Source organism: Citrus sinensis, chromosome 5 (genome assembly GCF_022201045.2).
Source record: "Citrus sinensis cultivar Valencia sweet orange chromosome 5, DVS_A1.0, whole genome shotgun sequence".
Classification (NCBI taxonomy): domain Eukaryota; kingdom Viridiplantae; phylum Streptophyta; class Magnoliopsida; order Sapindales; family Rutaceae; genus Citrus; species Citrus sinensis.
In genome coordinates, this window is record NC_068560.1 from 32223254 (window position 1) to 32236897 (window position 13644).

General features: G+C 32.7%; 1 long non-coding RNA gene and 1 other non-coding gene across 2 annotated transcripts; both read right to left on the bottom strand.

Moving 5' to 3' along the window:
* Window positions 1-399: 399 nt before the first annotated feature.
* Window positions 400-1007, bottom strand: LOC102615304 (uncharacterized). The gene is made up of 2 exons (XR_008054462.1): window positions 929-1007; window positions 400-741 (listed from the first exon to the last, which is right to left on the bottom strand). It is a non-coding gene; the product is annotated as an uncharacterized LOC102615304 (long non-coding RNA).
* A 2035-nt stretch (window positions 1008-3042) lies between these two features.
* On the bottom strand, window positions 3043-3149 carry LOC127902869 (small nucleolar RNA R71). The gene has a single exon (XR_008055505.1). It is a non-coding gene; the product is annotated as a small nucleolar RNA R71 (small nucleolar RNA).
* Between the last annotated feature and the right edge of the window lie 10495 nt (window positions 3150-13644).

Below are 13644 nucleotides of genomic sequence, written 5' to 3' on the forward strand. Positions count from 1 at the left end.
AAGGACTCTTAAATAGGTTGTTAATTCCCTAAAAGCTGAATTTATTATCAAGTAAGCCAAACTCTAATCTTGCCTAGCCGTTGAACGGACAAAACACGAAGGCACCTAATGACGGTCAAAGTTCAACCCTCTGTATAGAAAAATGAAATTTGATCCAAGTTCCAGGTCATATGAAAAATTTTGACTTGCAGGAGGCAAAGGCTTGTTTGTGTCTAGACAATCAGTGAGCTCAAAATTATACTATGTCGTAAGGTTGAGAAAAGAACTAGCCATGAAATTGAACCGGACAGTAAGCATCTTCTTAAGTGTTATTTTTTGGGTTTGAATGACATGATCTATTATGCTGTCAATGCTAGTACAAAGATTTTCTATAAATCACATTGGCAGGTAAAATGATCATCTTGTTGAATATAGATTTATTTAGGTTAACAAGTTTTTCCTCGGTCGAATAGTTATGTAAAAATGACAGCTATATTACATTAATATGATCGTCACAGACCAGGATTATTGGGAGACTTTGAAAGAGTTACTACAGGCAGAGAACATATGCAGTTGAATAATACAAACAAGGAAAGCATAGGGGAGAGAGAAAAAAAAGGGAAAAAGAAACCTGCATCCAGTGACCCCCTCAAATCTTCCAAGCAGGCACAAAAGCCCTTTGTTTTAGGAAGCAACACATTTTTTAGGATGGGTAAGCCATTTTCAGCTGCGTATTTTTGACTTCTTATGCATTTCTGTTCACTTCATTAAAAGGAAGAAAGTAACTTTCAGAGATTTAATGCATTAAAACTGCGCTAACAGAAACACATCATAACTCATGGTATGCTGTAGAAGAAAATTAATACTAAAACATAGTCCAAATGTATATCAAAATTAATTGAGGAATACAGAGTATCCAGACCTCTAAATGACTGAAAGAAGAAATTACGTGAAATCGGTGCCTTCAGGGAAAATAGCAAGCCAGAGGGGGTCTTTGGGATCTTTAAAAGTTGAAAGCATTTTGTGCATGATGAGCATATAATACATACATATTTTACCATTAATTAAATAATTGTTAGTTATATTTATTTGTTATTTTTAATTAATTGAATTATTTTATTGAATAGGAAATGAATTGGAGATTATGGATAAAAAGAGCATAAAGGAGTTCAATTTGTAAGCATTAAAGATTAATTGATTTTTGGAAGGAATTAGACATACATGCATGTGGAAATCAAGCCAAGGAACCGAATTCAACAAGTAAATTCATCATGCACATGCGGACAAAAGAGAGAAATTGATTTTAGCTTTAAGAAGGGACCCCACTTGGCTTTTACAATTGGAAAAAGGAAATCCTAGTACAAGCTTAATTGATGAGCACGTGAGTGAGAGTAAAGAAAAATAAAAGGCCAAATCCTTTAGGCTTTAGGATTGACAAGGTGGGGCCCATTTTAAAGGCTATATAAGAAAGCTAAGCTCTTGGCTTTTGGGGAGAGTAGCCGCCAGTGGAGGAGAATTCGGCTTTGGAAGAGAGCAATCCGCAGCAGCAATATTTCGGCTTCCCATGGCTGATTTTACTTCTTTTGTTGCTCTCAATTCAAGTATGTCTAGTTAATTTTCTTACACTGAGGTTAAGGATGAAACCCTATTCAATAAAATAATTATCTTTTTATTTAATTAATTCCCTATATATGTTCTTTGATGATTATGGTTTTTATTTCACATGATTAATTGGATGTTAATAAAATCTTTTCATCAATTCTGTCATGCATTATTGATTGTTAGGATTAATATTCGATTAATTCTATGCTTGGATCTATAAAGTTTATACATGATTATCTTTGATTTTATGTCTTTCATTAAATTGTTTACATGGAGTGCTTAGGAAACTTTGACTCTTTGTTATTCAATATGTTTACATGAGATTCTTAGATGTCATATTACTAAGCAGAAAAAGAACCTACATTAGATTTAATTACTTGGGCGTAATTGTTATATTCATGAGATGACATAGATTGATTTCGAGTTGTCACTCTAAAATTGGGGATTAATTAATAATTAGATAATTACTAGTTGAATAGTGGTGGATTCTGAAACCTTGGTAATTCTTATCTTATTGAATTCTCCTTTATTTTAATTGCTTCTTTAGTTTAATTGGTTTAATTTTCTTAAAAACTCAATTTACTCAACTAGATTAGAATTAATATTAATTTTAGATTTAAATTAGACTTTTCAATTTATAACAATCCCTGTGGGATCGACCTCGTTACCACTATTCTATCTCTAGATTCGTGCGCTTGCGAGTACATTAAAATTTTCACAACAAGTTTTTGGCGCCGTTGCCGGGGATTGTGCTAGAAAGTCAGTTTAATCTAGGTTGATTTGATTCTTCCACTAGTTATAATTTAGATTGTCTTTTATATATTTTTTAATTAAAAAAAAACAAAAAAAAAATTATTTGTCTTTAAATTCATTGTTTGGTTGTTTGATTTCTTTTATTTATTTTTTATTATTGTTGATTTGTTTTATTTTGTTTTGTTTTTCTTTCTTTCCTTGTCTAGTTAGTTTATGAGTGTTTGGGAACGTGATTTAACAAATCGTTTGGTTAAAAGAGAGTCGAAAATTGATAGTAGTCAAACTAGTTCTTTAGAAGTGATGGATGACCCAAATAGACTATTGCCAATACTTCCACCAGTGCAAGCAGAGAAAACCCTTAGAGAATATTTTTCACCACTTGCAGCCAACCAACCATCTTGTATTGTGTTGCCACAAACCACAGCAACACACTTTGAACTCAAGCCCTCTGTCATTCAACTTTTACCATCTTTCCATGGGTTAGAGAGAGAGGATCCATATTTGCACATTAAGGAATTTCTTGACATATGCTCTACATTCCGTTTTCAAAATTTTAATAATGAGTCAATTAGGCTTCGTATGTTCCCTTTCTCATTAAAAGACAAAGCAAAAGCTTGGTTGAATTCACTTCCTGCTGGGTCTATTAGTACATGGGATGAATTGAGTAATAAGTTTCTCACCAAGTTTTTCCCTATGTCTAAAACAAATGCCCTTAGGAGAGAGATAAGTGATTTTTATCAAAGAGAGGGTGAGCAATTTTACGAGTGTTGGGAAAGATTCAATGATTTACTCCTTAAGTGTCCCCACCATAGTTTTGAAAAATGGAGACTTATACAATGCTTTTATAACGGTTTAACCATGTCAAATCGTCATATGGTAGAGTCTATGAATGGTGGGAGATTTTTGAACTTACATGAAGGGGCTGCATGGGATTTCTTTAATTCACTTTCTGAGAATTCTCAACAGTGGGATTTTTCAAATCAAAGAGAAAAATCATCTCAAGTTTCTAGAAAGGGGTTATATGAAGTTAAGGATGACTTTGATGTGAAAGCCACTCTAGCTATGCTTTCTAGGAAAGTAGATGCCTTAGCTCTGAACCAATCAATGAATCATCATCCTAGTGTAGCTAATGAGGTTTGTGCTATTTGTTCTAACGTGTCTCATACAGCACAGAATTGTCCATCATTACCAGTCTATCAAGAGGCTTATTCTGAGCAGGTACATGCCTTACAATCATATGAGAAAACCTCCAATAGTCCATATTCATCCACATATAATCCTAATTGGAGGAATCACCCTAATTTTTCTTGGAAACAAAATCAACCTTTGTCAAACCAAGGAGGACAACAATTTAACATGCCCAATCAACAATTTGTCCCTCCTAACCAAGTATATCCTCCTGCCCAACAACCTATGTCTCAATTTGTTGCACCCCAACAAAGAAAGCCTTCTTTAGAGGATACACTTCAAAGTTTCATTCAGTCAACCCAACAAGCTTTTCAGTCAAATACTCAAGCTATTCTGAAGCTTGAACATCAATTGGGTCAATTAGCAACTACTGTAGCGGAGAGAGAAAAAGGAAAATTCCCAAGTCAACCAATTCCCAATCCTAAAGGAGTGCATGAAGTTGAATTGAGTTCAAGCCATCAGCATGAAGAAGCAAAATCTGTTATGACCTTGAGAAGAGGAAAGTTATTTGACAACAAGATGGAGGTTCAAACAAGGAAGGTATCTAAGCCTGCTTCTTCAGATCTAGTTCCATCACAAAACTCATCACCAAATGATCCTGAAGAGAGTGACCCGCCAGCTTACATTCCCAAGGCTCCTTTTCCTCAAAGGTTAACAAAGGTAAAGAAAGGGACTTCAACAGGTGAGATTATGGAAATCTTCAAACAGGTAAGTATAAACATCCCTTTACTCGATGCTATTAAGCAAGTTCCTTCATATGCAAAGTTTTTGAAAGATTTATGCACTAAAAAGAGAAATTTGCATGTCACTAAAAAGGCGTTTTTAACTGAACAAACTAGCAATTTACTTCAATGTAAAATGCCACCAAAATTTAAGGACCCTGGTTCTCCTACTATCTCATGTGTTATAGGGAACCAATGTTTTGATAAAACATTATTGGATTTAGGCGCTAGTGTTAATCTCTTGCCTTACTCTGTTTACATGCAACTTGGACTAGGGGAATTAAAGCCAACTTCTATTATTTTGCAACTTGCTGATAGGTCAATGAAAATACCTCGCGGTATTATGGAGGATGTGTTGATACAGATTGATAAATTTTATTATCCTGTTGATTTTATCGTTATTGATACTCAGCATGTACATGATCCTAAGAAACACACTCCAGTTATTCTAGGTCGTCCTTTCTTAGCTACAGCTGATGCTCTTATTAATTGCAGGAATGGAAACATGCAGCTATCTTTTGGTAATATGACCATGGAATTGAATATTTTTAATGTTACCAAGCAGCCACAAGAAGAAGATGAATTTGTTGACGCGAATATGATAGAGGAATTAGTAGAAGATTCATTCATTTCAAATCATAATGATGATCCATTAGAGGCATGTCTAACTCATCCTGATTTATCTTTTAATGATGACAGTGCAATTGCAGAAGTCAGCGCTTTACTTGATGCACCTCTAATTACATACACAACTAAATGGAAGACAAAGTCAGAACTACTGCCTCATTCTGAGAAGAAAATTGGCCCATCTGCGGAGGCACCACCAAAATTGGAACTCAAAGCACTGCCTGACACTCTGGAATATGCATTCTTAGGAGAATCTGACACTCTACCTGTTATTATTTCTTCTTCCCTCGATCTTGAGCAAAAAGGTAAGTTGTTAGGTATTCTAAAAGAGCATAAGGAGGCAATAGGATGGACCATCGCTGATATTAAAGGTATTAATCCAGTAGATTGCATGCATCGTATTCATCTTGAAGAAAATGCTAAACCTGTTAGGGAAATGCAACGTAGGTTAAATCCTAACATGAAAGAAGTGGTAAGAGCTGAAGTAATCAAATTATTAGATGCAGGAATTATTTATCCTATTTCAGATAGCTCTTGGGTTAGCCCTGTGCAAGTTGTTCCTAAGAAATCTGGTGTTACAGTAGTTACTAATGCTAATAATGAATTAATTCCCACTAGAGTAACTACAGGTTGGCGTGTTTGCATTGATTATAGAAAATTGAATTCATTCACAAGAAAAGATCATTTTCCTCTTCCATTTATTGATCAAATGCTTGATAGACTTGCAGGTCATGATTTTTATTGTTTTCTAGATGGATACTCAGGTTATAATCAGATCCCTATAGCTCCAGAGGACCAGGAGAAAACTACTTTTACTTGTCCATTTGGAACTTTTGCATATAGGAGAATGCCATTTGGTTTATGCAATGCACCTGCTACTTTTCAAAGATGCATGCTTAGCATTTTTTCTGATATGGTTGAGAGATTTCTTGAAGTATTCATGGATGATTTTTCTGTTTATGGAGATTCTTTTAATGAATGTTTGCAGCATCTAACATTAGTTTTGCAGAGATGTAAAGAAAAGAACTTGGTTCTAAATTGGGAAAAGTGTCACTTCATGGTAAAACAAGGTATTGTTCTTGGTCATATAATTTCCAGCAAAGGTATAGAAGTCGACAAAGCTAAGGTGGATTTAATTTCTAATCTTCCACATCCCAAATCTGTAAAAGAAGTAAGATCTTTCCTTGGACATGCTGGTTTTTATAGAAGATTCATTAAAGATTTTAGTAAAATTTCTAGACCTTTATGCAATTTACTTGTTAAGGATGCACCTTTTATCTTTGATGAATCTTGTCTTGATGGTTTTGCAAAGCTTAAGAAATTGTTGACTTCTTCACCTATCATTCAGCCACCTAATTGGGATTTGCCTTTTGAAATTATGTGTGATGCATCTGATTATGCTGTAGGAGCAGTTTTAGGACAAAGATTAGATCGTGTGCCTTATGTGATTTATTATGCTAGTATGACACTCAATGATGCACAGTTGAACTATTCAACTACAGAAAAAGAAATGCTAGCTGTGGTGTTTGCACTTGATAAATTCAGATCTTATCTTATAGGTTGTAAAGTGATTATTTTTACTGATCATGCTGCTTTAAAATATTTGTTTACTAAGAAAGATGCCAAGGCAAGATTGATTCGTTGGGTGTTGCTTTTACAAGAATTTGACATTGAATTTAGAGATAAAAAAGGTTCTGAAAATGTTGTGGCAGATCATTTATCTCGCCTTGATCTTAAATTTATTCCAGAATCTTTACCTTTGAATGAGTCTTTCCCAGATGAGCAACTTATGAGTGTAAATGTCGTACCATGGTTTGCTGATATAGTTAATTACCTTGCTACAGGTCAAATCCCAGAGCACTGGACTAAGCAAGATAGAACAAAGTTCTTATCTAAAGTGAAAGATTTCTTTTGGGATTATCCCTATTTATTTAAATATTGTGCTGATCAGATTATTAGGCGATGTGTTCCCGATAATGAAATTCAAAGTGTTATCTCATTTTGCCATGAACAAGCTTGTGGAGGCCACTTTAGTGCTAAAAAGACAGCAACAAAAATTTTACAGTGTGGTTTTTATTGGCCTACTCTTTTTCATGACGTTTATATTTTCTGTTCTTTGTGTGATAGGTGCCAACGTATGGGTAGCATTTCAAAGCGGAACATGATGCCACTCAATCCTATTCTTGTGGTTGAGATCTTCGATGTATGGGGTATTGATTTCATGGGACCTTTTCCTCCATCTTTTGGTTATCAGTATATATTGGTTGCAGTGGACTATGTGTCGAAGTGGGTTGAAGCTATTCCATGCAAAACCAATGATCATAGGGTTGTAGTGAAATTCTTGAAGAGTAATATTCTGTCTCGTTTTGGTTTCCCTAGAACAATCATTAGTGATGGTGGCACCCATTTTTGCAATAAACCTTTCAAAACTCTTTTGGACAAATATTCCATTACACATAAGGTTGCCACCCCATATCATCCTCAAACCAGTGGCCAAGTAGAGATTTCTAATAGAGAGATCAAGCATATTCTAGAAAAAACAGTTAGGCCAGATAGAAAGGATTGGTCTTTAAGACTTGATGATGCATTGTGGGCATATAGGACTGCTTTTAAAACACCAATTGGGATGTCACCTTATCGACTTGTGTATGGAAAAGCATGTCATCTGCCAGTAGAGTTGGAGCATCGTGCATATTGGGCGATCAAGAAATTCAATTTTGACATGCAGCAGGCTGGTTCCAAGAGAAGATTACAACTAGCAGAACTTGAAGAGATCAGGAATGATGCATATGAGAATGCCAAGATTTATAAACAGCGAATGAAAGTCTTTCATGACAAACACATTTTGAGAAAAGCCTTTACACAAGGTCAGAAAGTACTTTTATATAATTCCCGATTGCATCTCTTTCCAGGTAAGTTACGTTCTCGATGGTCTGGTCCTTTTATAGTTCGTACTGTTTTCCCTTATGGAGCAATTGAGATTGAAAACCCTAAAAATGGTGATTTATTTAAGGTCAATGGGCAAAGATTGAAACCATTTTTAGAGTTAAGAACACCAGAAGTTGAGGAGATACTTTTAGATGATCCTGTTTATCAGGATTAATTATGTCCATCTTTGCACTCTTGTTTTATTTTAATAGTAGGTTTTCTTCTCTTTGTTTGTTTTTCTTTTCTAGTATTTTTCTTTTCTAATGTTTTCTTTTTAGTTGTTCTTTTTTTTTAAAGCTTTCCCAGCCCATCCAGGTGTGTTCTCTCCAACTTTCTTTTTATTATTTATGTTTATTATTATTATTATTATTATTATTATTATTATTTCTTTCATTTGTTTGCATGCATATCTTTTGTTTGTGCAACATTGAGGACAATGTTCCAAATAAGTTTTGGGGTGGGAATAGTGTGTGTTTTGTTTGTTAAAAATAAAAAATAAAAAAAAAACAAAAAACAAAAAAAAAATTGAAAATTTTAAATAAAAATTAAAAAAAAAATTTGTTGTTTTTTGTTTTTATGTGAAAAGCCAATGATAAAAATTTGATTGACAATGAATATGGTTTTTAGAAAGGGTTGAATATTGTCTTAGTTTATACTTGATTCTTGTGTTAGTACCTCTTGATTGAGATTCTTTAAACCATGAGCACTAATATCAATTCTTTCGTAATTTTGACTTGAAATTTGATATTGACGCAGCCTGAGTTGAGAATTTTAGATAGAGTAAATGACTGTTTGTCTTGATTCTTATCTCCACAATACAAAATAGATACACGGGCACCAAAGTCAGAAATAGCTACCTATAACCCTTAAGAGTGAAGCTATCCTTGAGTAATTTGGGCCTATGTACCACAAGTATGTAGAGGATAATCTACCATGAGAAGAAGGCTACCTTAAGGGGTAGAGTGAAAGCTCCTGACTATGGTTGAAAAAAAAAAAAGAAGAAAAAAAAAATCAAGTGCATGTGCTGAAAAAAAAAATCAAAAGAAAATGCACATAAAAGCCTGTGAGAGAAAAAAAAATTGGAGATCAAGATGATAAGATTAGTTTGACCTACTCTGTTCTTTGTTTGAGGCGAAGGCTGTTGATGTTGAGGATTTTGGGAATGGATTTGATTGAATTGATTTCACACACACACTACAAGAATCAAAAGAAAGGTGGGATTGACTATTGAATTAAAGTTAGAACTTTGCTAATATTTAAAATTTTCTTTGAGCTATATAATTTTTGCAATCTTTGAGGCTATTTTTCATGGTTTATTTAAAGTTTTTCGTTCTTTTGATTTAATTTAATTTATTATTATTATTTTTTTTAAATGATGTTTGTGGGTATCATCACTGAAGCCCTCACGAGACTACAACTCGTCCACTAGGGCCGCCTAGGGGTTTAAAGGCTTGTTGCATACGCTAAATGCAATCGCGATTACCTGCGAAAGTGGTTTAGTTAGGATTTACTTTTTGTTTCATTATTTTTATTTTTTTTTTAGTTTTAGTTTTAGTTTTGCTCGAGGACTAGCAAAATCTAAGTTTGGGGGTATTTGATGAGCATATAATACATACATATTTTACCATTAATTAAATAATTGTTAGTTATATTTATTTGTTATTTTTAATTAATTGAATTATTTTATTGAATAGGAAATGAATTGGAGATTATGGATAAAAAGAGCATAAAGGAGTTCAATTTGTAAGCATTAAAGATTAATTGATTTTTGGAAGGAATTAGACATACATGCATGTGGAAATCAAGCCAAGGAACCGAATTCAACAAGTAAATTCATCATGCACATGCGGACAAAAGAGAGAAATTGATTTTAGCTTTAAGAAGGGACCCCACTTGGCTTTTACAATTGGAAAAAGGAAATCCTAGTACAAGCTTAATTGATGAGCACGTGAGTGAGAGTAAAGAAAAATAAAAGGCCAAATCCTTTAGGCTTTAGGATTGACAAGGTGGGGCCCATTTTAAAGGCTATATAAGAAAGCTAAGCTCTTGGCTTTTGGGGAGAGTAGCCGCCAGTGGAGGAGAATTCGGCTTTGGAAGAGAGCAATCCGCAGCAGCAATATTTCGGCTTCCCATGGCTGATTTTACTTCTTTTGTTGCTCTCAATTCAAGTATGTCTAGTTAATTTTCTTACACTGAGGTTAAGGATGAAACCCTATTCAATAAAATAATTATCTTTTTATTTAATTAATTCCCTATATATGTTCTTTGATGATTATGGTTTTTATTTCACATGATTAATTGGATGTTAATAAAATCTTTTCATCAATTCTGTCATGCATTATTGATTGTTAGGATTAATATTCGATTAATTCTATGCTTGGATCTATAAAGTTTATACATGATTATCTTTGATTTTATGTCTTTCATTAAATTGTTTACATGGAGTGCTTAGGAAACTTTGACTCTTTGTTATTCAATATGTTTACATGAGATTCTTAGATGTCATATTACTAAGCAGAAAAAGAACCTACATTAGATTTAATTACTTGGGCGTAATTGTTATATTCATGAGATGACATAGATTGATTTCGAGTTGTCACTCTAAAATTGGGGATTAATTAATAATTAGATAATTACTAGTTGAATAGTGGTGGATTCTGAAACCTTGGTAATTCTTATCTTATTGAATTCTCCTTTATTTTAATTGCTTCTTTAGTTTAATTGGTTTAATTTTCTTAAAAACTCAATTTACTCAACTAGATTAGAATTAATATTAATTTTAGATTTAAATTAGACTTTTCAATTTATAACAATCCCTGTGGGATCGACCTCGTTACCACTATTCTATCTCTAGATTCGTGCGCTTGCGAGTACATTAAAATTTTCACAACAGTGCATGTTTGATTCATCAACCTCCCACTTTCTCTCCACTGAAATGAACTCCATAATGTGAAATCCCCAACCAAATACAGGTATTTTCATCAAACTGCTCTTAAGGATATACTTAATATATCCATGGCATCCCTTTCGCAATGCGAAGTCCCACAAATACATCCAGTCTACCTCAGTTCTGTGGTTTACAATAAGCAAAACACGCTCCTTTGCAGGAACAGACTCTCCACAAAAAACAACTTTAGTCTTGTTTATTTTTTCAAAGAGAAAAGGCCACAAAGCTAGCCAAGCACCAAAGAAAAAGGAGCTAATTTCCTGCTGTAATGTATGCTCAAAAGTCGCAACACGATAGCACTTGGAAAGCCACAATATATTATCATCGTAAACGCTGTTGAAAGCAGAACAAGTAAGCAAATTAGACCCCTGAACACACTAACTGGGGTCAATGAACGGTGCTTTTTTACATCCTTGGCAATTAGAGCACTTTTAACATCCATACGAACCAAAATCTGATTAGAAAAACTCCCCGTCAAAGAGCTGAACCTCACTCCGAAAAATATCTACTATAACAAAATTGTTCAAGAGACGAGCAAGCTCCCAACAATAGGGGTTTGTGTTAGAGTACTGAAAGTCCAAGTGCTTAGAAACCAAACATTGACCTGTTCAGCCAATTACGAGCTTGCCATAATGAACAAGAAACCATATATTCACCCTGCAGAATGAGAGTCAAGAAGACACTTAGAGAAATACTAAACGAAAGCTAACAAATGCGACGAAAATATCAGAATACAGATATGTAAGCAAACTAATAAATTAGTGAAGATAAAAGACTAGCTGTTAGCTTTGATCTTATGATTATTCTTAAAACAACCAAACAAACAAAAGCATTATACACTTAGCTACGGGATCCGAATCCAGGTATCGTGGTCAAATAACTAAATCAATGCCAGAAATGGGAAAAAGGAGCAAAAGCAAACAAATGTTTCTTATATACGGAACTGATAATGCAGCTAAAGTGCATGAATTCGATCTTCAGAAAGATTAAAACTGTCTTACATTCTTTTTTATTTTCTAGCATTTTCTCGGGAACCAAACAGAGGTTGGAAGGTTTTAACTGAAAATGAATAGAGAAAGGACCCTTTCAATAATTGCGGTTGAGTGTCTGAAAATGAGTGCTGTGCTGCTGGCTGCATCTTTGTTTGTATAGTTTCCTGTTAAGCGTGGGGGAGAGGCTTATAAAATTATATAAATCATTATTATTTATTCGTTTTATTTTTATCAAATTTGAAGAGTCTTCAAAAAGAGGCTTCTAGCAAATTCAAATTAATTAAATGCACTGCCACTGATTTTATTGATTTTGATGAGTGATGACCGCGTGGTTGGATCTTGGATGATTGTCAAAACTGCCCGTTTTCTATTAATGCGCAGTGAAATTGGTTGGGAGAAAAACTTAGAATTAAGAGCATAACCAAAAAATTATCCAAATAAGATTTTATTACTTATTTAAAGAGTCACATTAGTATTTAAAGTTTTAAAAAACATTTTAATTAAAATTCTTCAAATAAGAAATGATATTTTCTCTTCAAATTTGGAGAGTTATTTTCTCCCTCTTCAATTTATATTTTATTACTTTTTATTGGAGAAAGAAAGAGAGGTGATTTAATTACTATTGACTTTTCCTTTAAAAAAATAGTTATTTAATTAAAATAATAATAACTTATTTCTATTTGAAGAATCTTTTGAAGAATAATATATTTTTCACTCTTCTATTTGCCACATAAGTAAGCAAATAGATATTTGAAGAGTAAAATTTATAGGGTCTTTTGGAGATATTCTAAGATGGTCGGATCAGATATTAATAGGTTTAATTGTCCTGAGCGAGACATATTTTGATCAACTTTAAAAATATGACATGTTTTAAAAATATTCAAGTGCGTAATATTTCGTTAATTTTTATTTTTAACTTTAACCGGTCGAGAGTAAAATTAGAAAAAATAATTTTTTTCATAAAACAGAAGAAATAAAAATATTAGATTTATATATTGTTTTACAATTTATAAGAGATTTGCTTATTTATATTTACAAATCAGTTTGATAGAATAAGAAATTTAAAAAAAAAATTGTTTGATTTAACCAAAAAATTGTCCTGTTAATTAAACTTAGATTTAATTTTTTTTTATATTTTTCTATTTTAAAAATTAAAATAAGTGAGTAGGGACAAAATATGATTTTATAACTAGTTATATGGGTAGAAATATTATTTTGTAATAAATTATAATGGTAGGAATGTTATTTTGTAATTAATTGTAAGGGTAAAAGCATTATTTTGTGACTAATTTACTATTTCCGTTAAAATTAACAGTAAAAATTTACGAAATGTCAACCGCTCTAGTATTTAAAAAAATGTCACCTTTTTTAAATTTATCAAAACATGTGTTACCCAAAGGTAATTAACTCTTATTAATATTCTATTATCTTTAATTTAATATGTGAAATATAATACCCATTTTTATTTAAGAAGATGGAGTAGTGAGTTTTAAATGGATTATGTTTTAAATTTTTTTTTTTACAAAATATAAAGGTAAAGGGATGGGCAAAATCTAAATTAATTTTGTTAGCCCATGCTTCCCTAAATATTCAAACTTAGCTGGCACAAAAAAAAAAAAAAAATTCCAATACATTATCCCACAATACACGCAACTAAAATACAAATGTTCACATATGCTTAAAGTAAACATCTAAGTACACATGTACTTTATTTATAAAAAAAAAAGATACATGCACATGAAGGTTTAGTTTAAGGCATGTTTAAATTAAACATCTAAGTGCAAATATACTTGAATGTTTACTTTACAAGGCCCCAGCTACCAAATTCTACATATTTTAAAGTGCACATATATATACTCGTTATTAAACATATAAATACAAAAATTATAGAGGTACGATCACTGTG